Here is an 8,629-nt window from a genome sequence, read left to right as displayed (position 1 = left end):
GAAGTTGAATCCTTGACCAGAAGAAAAGGGAATGGGATGCCAAATTGGTTATTACCAGATGAACAAGAAATTAAAGCATGGAACCTAGGACCGGAGTTAGATCCAAGTCATAAAAATCAAGAAAAATTTGAAGATGGAGAATAAAGAGAAATCTATGAAATTATTTCATAAATATAAAGACTTTTTTGCCTAGGAGCACATGAATTTGAGAGGTGTCGACCCAGAAATATTCCAACATCAGATATCATTGAAACCATATGCTCGGCCAGTTTGATTACTGAGATACTAAATGAACCCAAACTATCTATAGTACTCTATTACGGAGATGGGGATTCATGCAAGCCACGTGGCACAACTAGAGGTTGGGTTGGTGGAGGGCAGGTGAGGAGCAAGAATGTCAAAGAAGAAATCGACAACCTTTTGAAGGCGGATTTCATTATTAAAGTGGCTAGCAGTGACTGGTTGTTCCCAATTGTGGTAGTCCCAAAGAAGAATGGGAAGATCAAGACATGTTGATTAAAAAAAACTAAACACTCAGACAATTAAAGACCCATTTCCACTACCTTGTATAGGCATGATGTTGGATGAGATATCTGGACATGAGATGTATAGCTTTCTGGATGGGTACAATGGGTATAACCAGTTAAAGATAGCACCTAAAGATCGAGAAAAAACAACGTTTATTACTGAATGGGGAGTATTTATGTATCTAGTAATGCCATTTGGTCTTTACTATGCTCCAACAACCTTTCAATGATGTATTCATATGGAGATCTTCAGTGAGTTCTTGCACAAGTTTTTGGCAATTTTTGTGGATGACTTCACAATCTTCTCGTCCAAAGACATGCATATCCTATTTTTTATTATGGTATTTAAAAGAAGAGGATCTATCTGAATCCCTATTAGTATTCATGGTTTATAAGGGAGATCTACTAGGACATGTTGTGTCCAAAAATGGTATGGACATTGCTGAGGATAAAATTTGAAGTGTAGGTCAGAGTGCCAACGAATGTATGTAACTTAGTTGGTTTTGTGGATACATCAATTAATAAGGGAGAATTATTTATATGTTCAGAAGGAAGCCCATTTCGTTGTATAAACTAACCTAGAAAGGAGTTAAGTTAACCTAGCCAATTTCCAATCTCCAAAAGAAGCCATTAGCACAAAGCCGATTCTTTGCCAACCAAGCTGGGTTATTATCTTTCATGTGTATGCTGATGCTTCTCGCATGGTGATGGGTGTTATTTTAGCTCAAGCAAATGGACAAACTAATTATCCCATGTACTTTGCCAATCAGAGATTCAGTAAGGTAGAGCAAGGGTATTCTACTATGTAAAGAGAGGCACTGGGAATGGTTTCCAACGCCACAAAGTTTAGACATTAGTTGTTGGGAAAGCTCTTTCACTTCTATGCTGATCATTAGGATTTTATTTATTTGATTAATAAGGTTGTCATCCAAGGGAGATTAATCAAATGGATGATGTTCCTTTTGGAATTTGATTTTAAGATATTTCATGAGCTTGGCAAGACTCACTGTGGTGCAAACTTCCTATCCAGAAGTAAGAAAGGTATCTCATTGACGTCCCTAAGGGATGAACTTCATCACCTACTCCATATCACTCCTCTTTCCCAATTTATCTCCTCTCTCTCTCTCTCTCTCTCTCTCTCTCTCTCTCTCTCTCTCTCTCTCTCTCTCTCTCTCTCTCTCTCTCTCTCTCTCTCTCTCTCTCTCTCTCTCTCTCTATGTGTGGCACACATCAAGTCTCTATATCTCTCTCACAGATCACGCAAAGGGTTACAGGAATAGAAAAATCCATAACTACAAGATCAAACCATTTCACAATAAACATATCTCTATTCAAAAGCATGTTAAAAGAGACCGTTCATAACAGTTCACAAAAAAGATCATTGTTTACATAATGCGAGGTGCAACTTGAAATGTCTACTCTCTAAGTCATGGACTCGTGGATCTAACTCCACAATTTTGGAAGCAAGACTGGAGCCAGACATGTAAGAAGGCCCCCATTCTCAAAAATCTAAAGTTTACTATCATCGCAAGATCTTTATGTAGACTAGGCATGGATGGAAATTTGAGAAGATGTATACCAATGTAAGGTAGGATGCAAGTAATTACTGAAGCTTACATTGGAAGCTCAAGAGGCACTTTCCTATTGACATCACCTACAAGAAAATTCTTCAAGCTGGCTTATGGTGACATTATATGATATCAGATGTGAGAGATTTTTGCAAAACATGTGACATTTACCAACCAATGGGTAGGTCAACAACAATAGACATGACACCTCTAACCATTATTCAACCCTTGGGAATATTCATGAAGTAGTTTTAGTAATGCGATTTGGTTTTGTTATATCAATCCAAGCTAGGTCCTAAGAACCCCAACCTGAAAATAGCATGGTAAGGATCCTATGAAGTGGATTGAGTGTTTTCTAGTTGAGCAATAAAACTGAAGGATTTATATGGAGTAATGCTACCTCATGTGTATAATGGGGCCAAGATAAAACTTTACAATTTAACATCAAAATCCCCATCACATCCAACTCAATTATCAAATACATTAGATTCAAAATTTGAGATCATGAATTTATTCTTGATAGGATTTGACTTTAATTAAACAGGGCATTGGAGTTTGAAGCGCCTAATGGTAAATGGAAAATCATTAAATACCAAATCTTTTTGGGAATTAGGCTAATAATAATTACAAGGACTAGCGAATGCATGCATGACACGCCAATAATGACTATTATATCCCCAAGGCCCCAGAGGAGTGGGGCATTCATGGCTCAAATTAGAGTTACCATGCAACGAGTGCGTGACCCTAACACCATTTCATCACCTTTTTGTGCTCACACAACCCTGTGCACAAGAGTCCTCTATGCAAGTAAGCAACCATGTTCATGCTTGGTTTCCATTGCAACGCTCCTCTAATGAGTTCTTGTTCTCCATGCAAGGCACTTCTCAGACTTCAAATATGGTAAAGAGAGCTACCAAGAGTGTAATAGCTATGTACAATGGTGTTGGGTTTCCAAGCCCTAGATCAGTGTCGAGCCCATGTGGGAACATACCCCTATAGCATGCAGTTGCAGTTTCAGTCTTGCATGGCAGTCGCATGAAAAAAAAACTCTCCATATATATGTAAGGTTGTTATAATGCAAATTAACAATAACGTGTATACAGTGTCGTCTCTCTCTCTCTCTCTCTCTCTCTCTCTCTCTCTCTCTCTCTCTCTCTCTCTCTCTCTCTCTCTCTCTCTCTCTCTCTCTCTCTCTCTCTCTCTCTCTCTCTCTCTCTCCCGTTTCTCTCTTCTGCACGCTCCTCCTCAGTCACCATGTTTCCTTCTCAATGGCACCCACCATAGGCTGCATCATTACGTGGTATCAGAGCCAAGTTGGCTAGGGTGCTACAAAAGAGGTGACTCGGCACTCAAGTCGGCTCACAGCAGGCCGGATGCGAGCTTGAGAAGATTGCATGCCCAACAGAGCCAGGAGGGCTAGGAGAGAGTGCGTTTCAGCACACAGTTAGTTTCTCGGCATGGGTAGGTGCAAGTTGTTGGTGTTACTTCTCAAAACGCTGACGGTGCACTAGGTTCACAGTGGTGGTGCTAGGAGCAAAGCGACTATAAAAGTTCTCTTTTCTCTTCTTCTAAGCGGAGTCATGGATGATATTGTTGCTGGTCATCATGAGGAGGTTCAAGACAGGGATTGCAACCAGGAAGCCTATGAAGGTGTGAATTGCGGCCATGGAGGACCTTTTGGTGCAGTGGTGATGTTGAAGGATGAGATTGTTGTTAGCCGTCACAAATGGTCCTTAAATACATGGATCCAAAAACTCATGCAAAGGTCACAACCATTCAAGAGGCACGTAAAAAGCTCCGGTGCATCGAGTTGTCAAACTGCAAGATGTATGCTTTGTGTGAGCCTTACCTAATGTATTTTGGTGCTATACATCTTTCTCGAATCAGGCCGCTGATCTATGGAGCTCAAGCTGAAGCAACGATCGCAATTGTCTTTGATGAATTCATTGCAAAAAAGGTGTTTAAAGATTCTCAAACCAATTGTGCTTGACAGTATTCTTCATCGTCAAGCTCTTTTACAGATTCACATATGATATCAAAGATCAACAACTTCTCCAGAACCTACTCAAGCAACAATATGTTGAGTTCAAAATTAGTTTTACCTATTCAGTCTCATAGGTCTACCATGATTTTGTTCATATCATCATCTATATTTTGTCAGTTGTCAGTCATGGTCATGTCCCTTTTGTATGGGTTATAGACACTGCCACATGACAAGTGGTAAGACCGCCCTTTTATTTTGTCAATTGTCAATCATGGTCATGTCCCTTTTGTACGGGTTATAGACACTGCCACATAACAAGTGGTAAGACATCCCTTTTGTTGTTTGGTCGAGTTTTGGTATGTCTCACCCTGATGGTTGTTTGAGGGAAGTGTACACACACACACACACCTATGCTATAGTCAAGGGGGGGGGGGGGGGGGGGGGGGGACTTCTAATCATGGTTTCAGGTGATTGGACTCTGCCATGGTCTGTATCAAGTCCATAGTTAGGGGTTTGGGCTTGAGGGGGGGGGGGGGTGTTGTTGGGTTTCCAAGCCCTAGATCAGTGTTGAGCCCACGTGGGAACATACCCCTATAGCATGCAGTTGCAGTTTCAGTCTTGCATGGCAGTTGCATGAAAAAAAAAACTCTCCATATATATGTAAGGTTGTTATAATGCAAATTAACAATAGCGTGTATACAGTGTCGTCTCTCTCTCTCTCTCTCTCTCTCTCTCTCTCTCTCTCTCTCTCTCTCTCTCTCTCTCTCTCTCTCTCTCTCTCTCTCTCTCTCTCTCTCTCTCTCTCTCTCTCTCTCTCTCTCTCTCTCCCCGTTTCTCTATTCTGCACGCTCCTCCACAGTCGCCATGTTTCCTTCTCGGTGGCACCCACCATAGGCTGCATCAACAAATGGTTGGATCTTGTAGAAGTACTCCAACCTACAACAACAATAGAACAACAAACCACCATCTCTTATCAGGTCATAGGAAAGTACGCCTTCAAAGATGAAAAGAAGCAACTACTAAATTGTTGGGTATGCCACTTCTGCTAGAGGCAACACAAATCCCCATTGTTTTGTTGCTAATTAAATAGGTAGTGGAAACCTTCAACACAGACATAACAATAGTGACGATCAAGGGAAGGAAGCTTTGGTTGACTGTAGTAGTCATTTTTCACATCTTCATATTGATATTTGGTCGGAAGGCTAAACCATGTACAATTGATCAAATCATTAGTTTTTTGAATGAGACACTAGAGGCCATAAAGAAAATGAAATCAAGTGGCCATGAGAGTTTAGTTTTAGCTTTACAGAAAAATCATCATACAAGTTCTCTACCGAAGCCATTAGTCTAAAGGATAATCCTACATACATTTTTGAGAAGCTCTTCAACATGCTTATAGCTAGAGCTCTGGATAGAAACTATCCAATCAATGTGAGCTCGATCTTGCATAACAGTGTGGTTGCCCAGATTGACAAAGTAAAAATCTAGCACCTTTTCAAGGCTTGGTATGTATGGAAAATTTTTTATTGGATGACATGTGAGCCAGAAAGTCCCAACTTAGTGACTTTGAAGCCAAAGAAACCAGAGGCCTAGACATTGGCCATGATAGGACTAGAGGGACAATTTGAACAAACAAAATCAACTACAAAGAAGCATAGCCTAGGATATGAAACAACAAAGGTACTCAAAACACCCACAGAGAAACAAAGGCTCTCAAAAGAGTATTGGGACCAGCTCAGTGCTTGGCCAAAGCAAATAGGGGGTACCTTTGAAGAAAATAAGATAGAATATACAATTGAAGTGGTTGAAGGGACATCAAAAGGCATGTCAATAATAACAGTACCGGGCACTACTCCAAAAAATACCATCGATGTACAAGGAATCTCATTCCAGACAAGTGAGAATCCAAAAACATCAAGAGAGGCAACCGTAGATATGACACAGGCCCATACAATATCTACGGTTGTGGTTCAATGCCTCCCTAAAGAACTTTAGGCTTTATAGAGTCAACAATTGGTGGCAATTTGATAATCAATACTACACATTGGATGGTTGTGCCATACAATGTTCTGGTGATCAGATATGGGACTGCAACAACTGATCTTTATACCATTACATATGGGTAAATAGCCATGATCTAGATAGGGCGAAATAGAAATTTAAATGTTGTAGGCTAAACGATGGAAGCTCGTGCAAGCATCCAAAGTTTTGATATTGACTAGCTCAAGCAACAACTGGAACAAGAGATGCTCAATGCCAACAAATGGAGGGTTGAAGACGTTAAACTCAAGGAGATTCTGATAGAGGAAAAGAGGTCGAGAGAGAACAACACAGGAAGACCATTAAAAAGTTTCATAAGCAACAAAATGAACATCTAAAGAAGTGAAAGAGCATCAGTCAATGATAGACTGGAAGTAGGTGGCTATAGAAATTTTAGAATAAGGTCTCCACTATCATAAAGCAATCCCTTATGGATAAGTATATCTACCAAACTCTAGTAGATATCACAAACTCTAAAGGCAACCTAACCCTGAATTTGGAGGATTTACAGAATTTGGTTACCAACATGAAAGAAGACCCAGAGGAAAAATCTACCATGTATACAAGTGCTCTAGCCAATCAAGCACTACTAGGGCACATCCAGACGAGCCAAAAGGAAGACGAGGAACAGGATGACAAGAAGGAGTATGAAACTACAGAGGCTGAGCTAGATTCAAAGAAAGATGATGATGATGATCCTACAAATCCTCCACAACAGAGTCAGGGAGCAGATGAAGCTAATCAAACACCTGACCAATCTCAACAGCCCCTTGATCAAACACCAAAAAATAGGCCAGATCAAACACCTAGAAACCAAGTAGACCAAACCCTAGACCACCAACATGCTTATGCCAACCAGCAGCAAATGGTCTTTATGTGCAGGAAAAAAGGGAAAGTGATCCAAGTAGAACCAAACTCAAATCATACCTCTAATTTTTCCAATCAATGTCTCAGTTTGAGCAAGAAAGAAAGTAGCTCTAGATTAGAACCTACCTATAAGACGACGATGCTTATTCATACCTAGAGAGGTATCAAATGCCATGTATTGGTGCCAAGGGGATGGTGAAGCAATGGAGGGCTACAAATCACCACGAGCAAAAAATCTGCCAATGTCCTCCTCATCCAAATGTAACACAAGTGTGCGATCAAATACCTGAATATTTGCTGACACATGGTGATAGTAATGGGAATCCTATGATGGAAGCTGACAATGATGAGTGTTCAAAGGATGAAAATTGATCTAGAAGTTCCGCTAGGCAATAAACCAACTTACATGTATATGCATAATATTCAGGCTAAAGTTAGAGACACTACTGAAATTACATATTGCTTGAAGGGTCTTGGACCAAAGAGTTGCTGCCCTGCTAAAAAACAATGAGTGCAACATTAAAGGAAAGCTCACTAGAATGACAACAAGTAGGATCAAGCTCAGAGAATTTTATTCCATGTGGTCAAAGTCCTTGGAAAGATGATACAACAGGAGAATCGGATTGTGATGAATTATATTGAGATTGTATCCGATTCTCCAATTTCGATGTATGTCATGTCCATGAAGGAGGATGAACTACCCATGATTTATCCAGCTCTATACCCGATCTACAATGAACCAAAAGATAAAATGAGATACGTCCACATTGTAGATCAGATCAGAGCATGGTATGAGCAAAGTGTTGCCTTATGGGTGGCATGGAAGTCAGTGCTCAATGACACTAAAAAGAAGCATGCGTTCTCAGAGCTCAAAGATGACCTTATCAACTTCACATGCATATGACCCAATGGAAATTTTAGGTCAACTAGTTGATAATGTACACAAATGAATTACTTCAGCCTCTCAGTTGAGGCTTTGAAAATCCCTAAAAAGGAACTGGCCAACAAAAGCCAATTCAGAGCCACAATTCAGAGATATGTTTGAAGTTCTATTCGAAGCTCATATCAAAGCTAATCAACTAGACCCAGCTAGGTGGATCCAGACTGCATCCATCTATCACAAGCTATCAAAGGCAAGACTGACAAAGGGCAAGAAGACATTATATGATCTAGACACGAAGACCTTGCATGCCTTGACACCCTATGAAGTGGAGATACTGACAAAAAAGAGCAATGGAGCAAGAAGCAATTTATTCAGTATGGCCTTCTACACTTCCCAATAGCAACTAGTGGCTAGACCTGTGCAACCACTAGTTCGACAAGTTCCGAGGCTTGCAATGAAGAAGGCTCTAGATATGCGGAAGCCTAAGCAAAAGAGGTGAAGTCAGAATTTGAAATTTTGTATACGAAAAAATTCAAGAAAGGGGAGAAGGGATGCAAAAGGTGGGAACCAGCTCTTAGAGATGCATTGGATGGGGGTTTACCTGGACAAGTAACCAGGCAGTGTTACCATCAATTACTTGATGCCATGTGAATGTGTAACTAGTCAGATTCCAGTGTGGACACTTATAAATAGGACACACTAATTCCATTTTGGGGACTCTAGACACGATATACTCTGCACACTAGACGCTCTTAACTCT

General features: G+C 40.4%; 1 pseudogene; it reads left to right on the top strand.

The window, feature by feature from the left end:
- The first annotated feature begins 3,675 nt into the window (after nucleotides 1-3,675).
- LOC147430346 (guanosine deaminase pseudogene) lies at nucleotides 3,676-4,085 on the top strand (annotated as a pseudogene).
- The last annotated feature ends 4,544 nt before the right edge of the window (nucleotides 4,086-8,629 follow it).

Source organism: Adiantum capillus-veneris, chromosome 22 (assembly GCF_014529385.1).
Source record: "Adiantum capillus-veneris isolate H3 chromosome 22, ASM1452938v2, whole genome shotgun sequence".
NCBI lineage: Eukaryota > Viridiplantae > Streptophyta > Polypodiopsida > Polypodiales > Pteridaceae > Adiantum > Adiantum capillus-veneris.
Note: the sequence above shows the minus strand (reverse complement) of the source record. Positions and strands in the feature narration are given on the sequence as shown.